The sequence below is a fragment of the Terrapene carolina genome, unplaced genomic scaffold (genome assembly GCF_002925995.2).
Source record: "Terrapene carolina triunguis isolate 2854851 unplaced genomic scaffold, T_m_triunguis-2.0 Scaffold66, whole genome shotgun sequence".
Lineage (NCBI taxonomy): Eukaryota > Metazoa > Chordata > Testudines > Emydidae > Terrapene > Terrapene triunguis.
In genome coordinates this window covers 77793406-77801104 of record NW_020664417.1, presented here as the reverse complement: position 1 = coordinate 77801104, position 7699 = coordinate 77793406, and the positions used below count along the sequence as shown (strand labels likewise).

Here is a 7699-nt window from a genome sequence, read left to right as displayed (position 1 = left end):
ACTAGGCACCAAAATCTTACAGGAAGGTGGAAAAGAGCTGGATTGGATGCAGCTGGAAGGTAGCAAGAAAGACACAAAATGACCTCCAAACTAGAGTTGGGTAAATAACTGAATAGCCATTGGACCAGAGAAAAAAGTAGACTGATTCTATAGCCTGGAAGCTAGGGGATGTATCCAGGATGTCATAGAGTTTAAGACCAGAAGGGATCATCATATCACCTCGTTTGACCTCCTGTCCAAGTCCCTGCTGCAATGACTATTTAATTATTTATACATGGTGGTGGAACACCTTCCACAGGAAAGACTGAAACAGCCCCACACTAGAATATCCAAAAGCACAGTGACTCTTCTGTAATGTGGGAGACAAAAGTTCAAATCCTTTCTCCACAGCAGATAAAGGGGGAGACTGAACCTCTGTCTCTTACATCACAGCTGAGTACTCTAACCATTGGGCACTAAAAAGTATAAGGGCTCCTCTTCCAGCCATTTTGTGACCCCATCCCAAAAAATCAAAATGTTTCAGCAATGCCAAAATGGACTGTTTTGACAGTACTGAAATATTTCAGTTCAATAAAAACTATTTGGCGAACTTAGCATGAACTTGTGAATAGTTTTGGGTTGACTGAAACTGAATTTTTCAGTGAATAAATATTGCAAAAAAAACCCCACCCAGCTCTGCTCCAAACTTTCTATTACAGTGGCCGTTTTGATTCCAACATTCCTGAGTTTAGTTTGATTTTATTTAAATACTAAATGGACTATACTGCCTTTGACATAGACAGTTGTCTCATTAATTCCACTGTGAGTTAGATATGCATATCCAGGCAAGAATAGACTCCAGGGTAAAGATACACGTTTAATCACTATTTTAATATCAGATAAATGACTCCCTTTCTGTTGTATGAAACATGATTTTTTCATTTTGCATCATATCAGATTTATCTAGATTAATTTAATATTTTCATCATTCGTATGACTAAGAGGGCTTTAATTATGTGAACTATTGCTAGCTTGTGTGCCAGACTCTCAGCTTTTGATTAAAAAAACATGTCTAACCCTTCTGGTTGTGAAGAAAACCTTGAAACTGTCAACCAAGTGTAATCAATGCAGTGATGTTTGCAGAGAAATTGAAACAATACCTCTGAGAGTTGTGAACTGCACCCCCACTGATCGTCCTCTGTGGGCACATCTACACTGCAAAAAACAAAACCAAACCATGGCAGCAAATGCCAGAGCCTGGGTTAACTACCTCAGGCTCAGGGGGCTAACGCTATGGGACTAAAAATAGCAGTGTAGACATTCCTGCTCCAGCTGGAGCCTGCGCTCTGAGATACCCATCCGCCATGTCTCAGAGCCCAGGCTCCAACCCAAGCCCAAGCATCTACACTGTTAGCCCTATAGCACAAGTCCTGCGATCCTCAGACAGGTTGTGAGGCTCACAGTGAAAAAACAAACAAAAAAAGCAGCAGCATATGTACCCTATGACATCATCAATGGCAATTCTTGTGATGATTATATATCAACATTGTTAACTATTTCACATCAAAATGATACCAGAGAAACTCCATTTTACAGTCCTCAGACTCCATTTTGTATCCCTGGCTTCCATTTTGAATCAGCAGGAGTCATTCATTACATGGAAGCTGCAGGTCACTAACTATAGAACTAACAGGAAAACCAAATTGGTGGGGAAAAGGTGGTAAACAACAAGTCAGCAGGTCAAATAACGATCACAAGTCTAAAAATAGAACTGACCGTTAGAAGGTGGCGCGGGCCGAGGAACATACTGGCCGCCGCTTCCAGCAGCTCCCATTGGCCTGGAGCAGTGAACCGTGGCCAGTGGGAGCTGTGATCGGCTGGACCTGCGGACGGGGCAGGTAAACAGACCGGCCCGGCCCGCCAGGGGCTTTCCCTACACAAGCGGCGTCCCAAGTTTGGGAAACACTGCCTTAGGAGAACAGATTGGTGAACAGGTGGGCTGTTTTGAGGGAAGCCTTGGTAAGCCTGGAAGGGGGCAATAGGTGAGATATTCTAGGGGGTATCTAAATTCTGTTTTTGGGGTAACAAAAGGATGTAAGGTCAGGGAGGGCAGCCCCTCATTTTGGTACTGTCAGTAGGTAGCAGGTGCGAGGGTAGCACCATTCTCTTCTCTCCTCCCTCTCTCGCTTGTAGAGCTAAAAAGTCCAGCAAGCATCTGAACAAATCTAAGGGAGCCCAGCAGAGTCAGTGTGTATATCTGGATCCTGCTAAGCCCTTGGTTTCCAAGGAAGTCAATGGGAACTGAAGGACACTTTGCCCCTCACAAAATACAACTCCGTATGAGTCCTAGTCATAGGACCCATTCAACCAAAATAGATATTTTCTAAATTGACTATAACGCTGCAGTTCCTGGGAGAGCCTTGCAGTTCAGTGTATACAAATTTCTATCCATGAATATCCACATCCGCAGGTATAAATTTGTAAAATTCAAAAAAGAACTAGATAAATTCATGGAGGATAGGTCCATCAATGGCTATTAGCCAGGATGGGGACGGATGGTGTCCCTAGCCTCTGTTTTCCAGAAGCTGGAAATGGGCGACGGGGTTGGATCACTTGATGATTATCTGTTCTATTCATTCTCTCTGGGGCACCTGGCATTGGCCACTGTCGGTAGACAGGATACTGGGCTAGATGGACCTTTGGTCTGACCCAGTATAACCATTCCTATATATCTGCGCAGGGCACTAGTCATGGAACATTTTTTGTGAGGGGAAGCGGGGTCGGTACCATACCAGTAATAGTAAAAATTTACTTGCACCACTGATGTGAGTTTATGTAGTGACAGACTCTATTATAAGGTGAAAAATCTGGAAAAGGACCATGTAGCCCAAGTAAAAATTGGCTTAGTCTTGAAATAGAGTATTGGGATACCCAATTTCATATCTTACCAGAGTTGTAATGTTTTGCGGGAGAAAATGTGTTGCAGTTTTGTAAAACCCACATTTTTGTGCTAATTTTCACAGTGTCCCTTTAAATGAAATTTAGATTTGGTTGGAAAACACCTGAGAGTAACATATAAGAATAGCTATTTTGACAGTTTCCATTACAAATAAAAAGTAAAAGCATACATCATCCTGTTATTGAACTCTAATTAAAGAGCAAATCCTGCTCATCACCCTATTGCGTAGTCCCATTGAAATACATGTTGAAAAGTGCTATGCATGAATCAATGGCAGTGACTTCAATGGGAGCATAATGAGGTATTTCAAAGAGCAATTGCAATAACATACTACTGTAATATGATCACCTTGGAATAAAATAACCTTTCCTCATGCTATTACTGACAGCTTTTTCTGATGTGACAATCTTTGATTTTGGCAAGAATCTATTTCTGGGAATGCTCATCATCTGAGGCAAAATTATCATATAGTTAAAATTTTAACAAATGAAAATGTAAGATTACATACAAACATGAGAGAATAAAGTTTATGCAAATATTTTCCCTGCATATTCATATTTCCATTTATGCTGTTCCTTTTGCAAGTATTTTTGGGATATATATAGATTCGCTTTAATCCACTTAACTGCTGATTCAGCTGTACATTTTTGAATGTATTCATGTTGCATGCCATTGTGCTTTAATACAGCAGAACATCTCTAGATAGTGTGTCATGCTTACTACATCTTCCCCTCATAAGATGAATTATTTTTAAATCTTAATTGTTTATTTTAGAAGTAAAGAACAGTAACGTACCTGATTTTTTAAAATAACAGTGAAGTGCCCACTGCTTTGCAAATGTATATTTATAAACAAATGTATCTCTCAAAGAATCACAGGAAAAAGAAAGACTAAAACGGGGGCAATACCAAACTAAACTTCCGTTTGTGAGTTTGTAGAAGAAATTAACATCTCAGCGATTTTACATTTGCTATATTTTGTGAATTCGCACAATTTCCCTGACTGACTTTACCTGAACCCAGTATTCTGCCACAATGTTCCTTTGTTTAAAGAATTCTCTTTACTCCCCAGGGAAGCTACAGTGAACCGCCTTTTGCAACAGATTGTTTTCATCCCTATTATGCCCCTCCCTGTATCAAATAGGCGCCGCGACCTCGAAAGCCACCATGTTACCAGCCCATGCGAAGGAAACACTGTAGACTCTTTGGCACACACTATTACCAAGCCCCACCGCCGGGGTTGATCCCCGCGCCCCAGCAGAGCTCCGCGATGCTCAGCGGCCCCGTGGAGCTGGCCCTTACGCCGCCCGTAGGGCAGGAGGCTCATAAGGTGCATCAGACCGGGCCCTGGGCAGCTCCACGTGGCACTGGCAGCCGTGCGCCCGCCTGCTTCCCGGCGCTTCCCAATAAGGCCCTCCGCCGCCGCTGCCCACGCCGCTCCCGGCGGCTCTGTAGAGCTCTACTCTCCCGCGGGCGGGGCGGCGGCGCTGGCCAATGGGGCGGCGCGGCGGCTGGCTGAGGTCAGTTCCGCCGTACGCTCGCTGGCTGCTGCACTCGCGCAGGGCGTGGAGCCGAGCCGGCGCGCGGGGCGCTGCGAGCGCGCGTGGGGGGCGCAGGCTCACCCACGGAGGGTAAGTACCTGGCAGCGGGGCGCTGCCGCTCCCCCGCAGGGCGTAGGCGGGGATGGGGGTCGCTGCTGGCCTCCTCGCGGCAGGGAGGAGGGGGCGTATGAGTTGCTGGCTGAGCTGTGGGTGTTCGGGGTCCCCAGCCCCCCTCTTTGTAACCCGAAGCGGGGGCTGTCCTAACCCCCCTTCTCTCCCTGGGGGGAGGCAGCCCCTCGACTAGGCCCCAAGGGGACACCCTCCCCATCCCGCCATGGGGGGAGACTGCGCCCTCCCCATCCCGCCGTGGGAGGAGTCTCCAGTAGCGGGACCTGGCGCTGCAGCCCCTTATCCTGTTGTTCCAGCTCCCCTAGTTCCGTGGGCCTCTTCCCCCTCGTCACGGGGCGGTGGAATGGGGTCCCCCTAGCTGCGGTACAGGCGAGGGCTGCACGCTTCGGCTGGGGGAGCGGTAGGACCTGCTGCTGCCGCACTCTGTGCTGGCTGTGCTGCCCTCCCTGGGCCGGTCGGAGCATTGCCGGGATTAGTGGGAAAAATCTCCCCTCTCCGACCCCCCCTTTTATTTTGTAGTTACAGACTGTGAGAAATGTCTCCTTTCCCCAAGGAAGGGATCAGGGACTCTGCTTTGAGCCTTGCAAAGTGCAGGGAGGGAGCAGGCTGTCTGCTTTAGTCGGTTCCCAGTAACATTGTTACTTGGATGCATTTCCTTGGGCGCACAGTCCACATTGGTGCAACTTCTGGCTGTTCAACAATTTTGTGTGTGGTCATGGGGTTAGGCTTTTGTAGAGCCCTTCAGACTTCCATCGACACTTACTCTGTTGCCCCAAGATTACAACTGGGTCTTTTGTCTTGCTGCTGAATAGGAACTTTGGTTAGTGGTTCTGCTTAATTTAATATTAATTACTAAATATACAAATTAACAATGAAATACTGTAGGGGAAGAGCTGGAATAGATGATCTAAATGAAATCTTTTCTATCTGTAATTTGTTTCAAAAGAAACTCCCCTAAGACAGTAGTAGAATGAATATATTTCCTCAAAGGATTTAAACACAAATAGTGATTTATAATTAATATGCCGTAGGGAATAATCCTGCATTATCTCAGATTTGGCTAAATGTCTTGCAGTATATTTTCAATAGCAAATTTCCATGCTGTTACTAAGAAGACTATCAGTGGGACTACTCGTGGTAATAAAATGTTTCCAGGATCCGGGTCTAAGAGATACATACTTTTTAACTAGGATACGCTTCACCATTTGGTTCTATGTTTTCTTCAATGCTGTGCCTCATTACTGTATTCTTATTTGCCCTGTAAGTATAGAATAATATAATACTAAACCCTGGTTAACCAAGTTTACAATATTGAGGGATTTTTTTTAATGGGCATAAATGTGTGCAACAGAAAACTCTGATATTTAATTTTAAAGGCTGGCAATTATACATCTAATCATAAACAAGTGAAGGTATCTCTTGAGTACATTTTACAAAGGTAACTATAGATCCAGTAAATATTTAGCATCTCAGGGTGTGTGTGTCAGGTTACTGCAACAGGACTACTCTGTAGTTTTCTGCTTGAGGTTGATAGCAGCATTTTGTATATAAGTAAATTGAGGGCCCCGGTCCTTCACTGAACGATGTGGGTAGACCTCTGTAGTTCTCAGTACAGTAGTAGGGTCCTAGAATACTGGGCAGTGCATTTACAATACATTCTTCTTGTTTTCCTGGGACAAAATACATTTAAGCTATGCTTTAAAAATATCCACAGTTTCTTTTTAACTTAATATTTTGTATAATTCACTTTATAGGAGGTCCCAATAAATTGTTCTGCATATAATTCAAATGGAGATTTTTTTTACATGAGGGGAGGATGTGAAATAATATAAAATAATTGTATATTTTATAATAAAGGCAAGCTTTAAAAACTGGTGCAAGGTTTTTGCTTTTTTTAAAAAATCTGGTGTATTGATATTTCTATTTATTTTTAAAGAGAAAAGAACTTTGAACTCCACATACTACATTAAGTGTTGTGCTACATGGCTAGAAGTTCATTTGGAAACAAAATATCTTCTACACCATTATTTCTGCCAAAGAAAGTTCCATTGGCATAATTTGGTGACTCACGTGCTTTTTAGTACAATATTGTTTCTTTTTAAAATTTATTAATACTTTTCTACATCTTTCGAAGGTAACAGAACTGAAAACAGTATTCCAGGAGATTTATATTACAACGTTATAACATTTTCAGTATTCTCTTCTCTTCCATTCTTTATATATTTAAATATTTTGTTTGGTATATTGGCTGCTGCTGGACATGAGCAGAGGTCCAAAATGTTACCTTTGGATTGTATAGTCATCTGTACTTTTCTGTGCTCGTTTGGGTTGTGCTGCACTTTGAAGAAACTGTTTCCTTTAGTTAACTGTCTGCATTGTATCTCTCTGAATACTTTGAAGAATATAAAGGTAAGCTACAAAGTGTCCAGTTTTTCTACATACTTTGTCACGCTGGTGTGTAATAAATGGGCAGTATGTTGCCTCCTGAGACTGTGTGGATTTGCACAATTCACGGTAACTGTGTTCTGGAATATTCTCACATCTTAGTAAAACATCTATATTTCTCTTGTTTTCATTCATTCTATCCCACACAATGACAAAATGGAACCCTTCACACCAAAACCTTCCAGATTGGACATTCAGCACTCAAGAACAACCAGTGGTGGGACTTGGCAAAGCAAATAGGGCGTGTCATTAAGACATCAGATTGCTGTTTAATCTTTTTTTCTCACAGAACACTATCTGAATGTTTCTGTTTATATTCATTCTCTTGATTCTAATACAAATCTAATCTGAACATGGGATTTGCCACATGCTTAAATATAGGATTTCTTCTAAATGTAAGGCCTATTCAGTTCAGAGAACTCAATAGGGACAGTCAACTGTCGAAAATATCCCAGTTTAGTTTCTAGTGTATAAAACTTTCTGCTTTTAAACTGGATAGCCCAGTTGCATGTCTATTAAATCAAAACTTTCTTAAAATAGTTTTGTTTCAAGCAAACTTCAAAATCTCTGTGTTCTGCTAAGGCCTGCCTCTTTGATATACTTTTGTTCATTTTTTCCATATTTTGTGGAATTTGCCTTGCTGGTTT

General features: G+C 42.7%; 1 protein-coding gene across 1 annotated transcript in view; it reads left to right on the top strand.

The window, feature by feature from the left end:
* The first annotated feature begins 4504 nt into the window (after positions 1 to 4504).
* Positions 4505 to 7699, top strand: part of ZNF518B (zinc finger protein 518B) — an 11136-nt gene continuing 7941 nt past the window's right edge. The window contains exon 1 of the mRNA XM_024202210.3: positions 4505 to 4568. The gene's annotated coding sequence lies outside the window, so the exon portion shown is untranslated. The remainder of the gene's footprint in view (positions 4569 to 7699) is intronic.